This window comes from Lupinus angustifolius, chromosome LG11, assembly GCF_001865875.1.
Source record: "Lupinus angustifolius cultivar Tanjil chromosome LG11, LupAngTanjil_v1.0, whole genome shotgun sequence".
Classification (NCBI taxonomy): Eukaryota; Viridiplantae; Streptophyta; class Magnoliopsida; order Fabales; family Fabaceae; genus Lupinus; species Lupinus angustifolius.
The window spans coordinates 9,904,454-9,906,993 of record NC_032019.1 but is presented as its reverse complement, the minus strand read 5'-3'; positions in this window follow the sequence as shown (position 1 = coordinate 9,906,993).

The window sequence follows — 2,540 nt, the reverse complement described above, 5'->3', positions numbered from 1 at the left end:
GTTAGAGCCTTTATATAGACTTTTCAAACACCCATGGTGCCTTTCTGAAAGTGTAGGAGTTGTTTGAAGTGAAGAGATTTCGTTTGGAGTGAGAACATTTCATTTTGAAATCTGAAATCTGATGCAACAACTCTGAGTAATTGATTACTGACAGTGGGTAATCGATTACCCAAACTCCCTGTCCAGTTTTCATTTAATATCGAATTAGAGTAATCGATTACAACAATCTGGGTAATCGGTTACTCAACTTTTCAAAACTGGTATTTTGTTACTCAAGGACAGTAATGGATTACTCTGAATAGTTTTAAGTTGGATAACTCTTTTCTCACACATGTAACCTGTTACTTAGATGAAGTAACCTACTATACACTATTTTTGAAAACTGTTTTAAGTATTTTTAAAGTGTTTCAACTTTCTTTAAAAATAGTTTGAGCATTACTACTTTGTATATTTAAGAGTTTTAGGATAGAAGTACCTATTGAGACTTAATCTAATTATCTTGAAGCTTTAATCTTCTTTTTCTTCATAAGTATTCTTCATTTTCTTCTTTTTGGTGATGTTGGTGTCTTCAACAAAACCGTGCCAAGGTCAGGAGCAAAGATCTTCTTCACAATCTCCCCCTTTTTGATGATGACAAATCAATATCTTCTTGACAGTGTAATTTTCTGAATTTTCTAAGAGTAGCATACTTTGTGATATATATCTTGACTTGTCTTGAGTATATTCCCCCTGTCTTTGTATGCTCCCCCTTTCATTTGGAGGTAAGTGCCTGGAATAAAGTTTGACAGAAAATACACTTTCCCAATTTTTCTCCCCCTTTTGATTTCATCAAAAAGTAGAAAAGTCAAGAGTCCAACACAAGATATATAGCATATATAGCATACATGATGTATAATACAATAGATATAAAAAATTAATTAGTGCATACCATAATAGCATAATATCATAGCATAAAATCAAATATTGTTCAAACATAAAAACATAGCATAACATAAGCGTAGATGTTCAAAGCATACAAATATTACAAACATAAAAACAGATGTTAAGAATTATGCACCAATGCAAACATAAAAACCTAGACACACTCTAAGACTCACTCTCAGAACTATCTTCATCAACGTCCATACTGCTCAGCTTAGAAGAGAGACGATGAAGTTCAAACTGGATCTGTTGGTTTTGAGTATCAAAGGCATCCATCCGCTTTGAGATGTAGCCTCGAAGAGAAACCAACTCGTTTATTATCATCTAATTGGTAGGCATATCAGCAAATGAGGAAGATTGAGCATGAAACTCAGAAGTTTGTGGTGCAGGTGGGTTAGGTTCTGTTTGATCAGCAGGTGCAGGTTTTCTATCAGATCGTTGCCTATAAGAGCGACAATCACGAGGATCAATGGAGAAACCCATTTTGTGGACAACTTCCACATCAATCTTGCTTTCGCCAAGATTCAAAGGTACCTTGGTTTCACCATTAGTAGACACACCGAAATATTCAAGAATGTTTGTTATGAAGATAGCATAAGGCAAAGGACTTTGTGTTCCTCGAACGTTCGACATTTATCGCATTATCATCTGAGTCCAATTGATCTTGATGTTAAATTTCATAGCGTACATCAATTGGAGCTCTATGTCACTTATTTGAGAATGGTTTGAAAATTTTGGAAAGATGGCATAGCTCAGCAGATAATGAAGCAAATGATCTTCGAGTTTGAGATGTCCAACAGAGAGGATATCTCGATTTTTAACAGTTTCACCAAAGCCTTGCTGCTTACGCAATTCAATTTCCTATTTAGAAATTCTACACATAGAATAGTAGAATTCCTTACGATCATAGTTCTCTCATTCACATTGAAGACCGAAACCAACAGTGCTACCTTGAGTGAGTATTTGACTGCACAATGAACCAAACGTTTTAGCATCTAAAACAATCTCTTTTCCTTTCACATAGGAAGTGAGATGATTTTTTCGAAAGTTCATGTTGCCGTAAAATACTCGAACAAGTTCGGGATATATGTCGTTAGTTTCACAGCAAAAGTCAAAAAGGTTTTGTTGTCGCAAAAGATAAGGAAATAGAAAATCTTCAAATTCAAAATTCCTTACATTACCGTATTTTGGAGTAAAAATGGTGCGACCATGGAACTGCTCCTCGAATATCTTCCATTGCTCATCATTAGCAAGAAGCCTTGTCAAATACAGAGAGTTAGACTCCAAAGATGTTTCCTTGACTCCTTTGAGATGTATTGGTGCGTTGTTTCTTTGATCTAGAAGAAGAAGTCATGGATTTGGGATTTTGGAATTTTAGGTTTTTGGGTTTTGGAGCTTTGGTTTTTTTTTATTCAAGCCACTAATCACGAAAATGATTGGTTAGAAGTGTTTAGAATCGAAAATGTGATAGGAATGGACACAAAAATCACCCAAAACGGTTTAGAAATGAAGATTTTAGAGTGAGAGAGGGGTATGCACGAGTGAGAGAGTAGGATGAAGAAGATGAAGTCTGAAAAAGTGCAGAAAATCCTATTTATACGCACAGAGTAATCGATTAC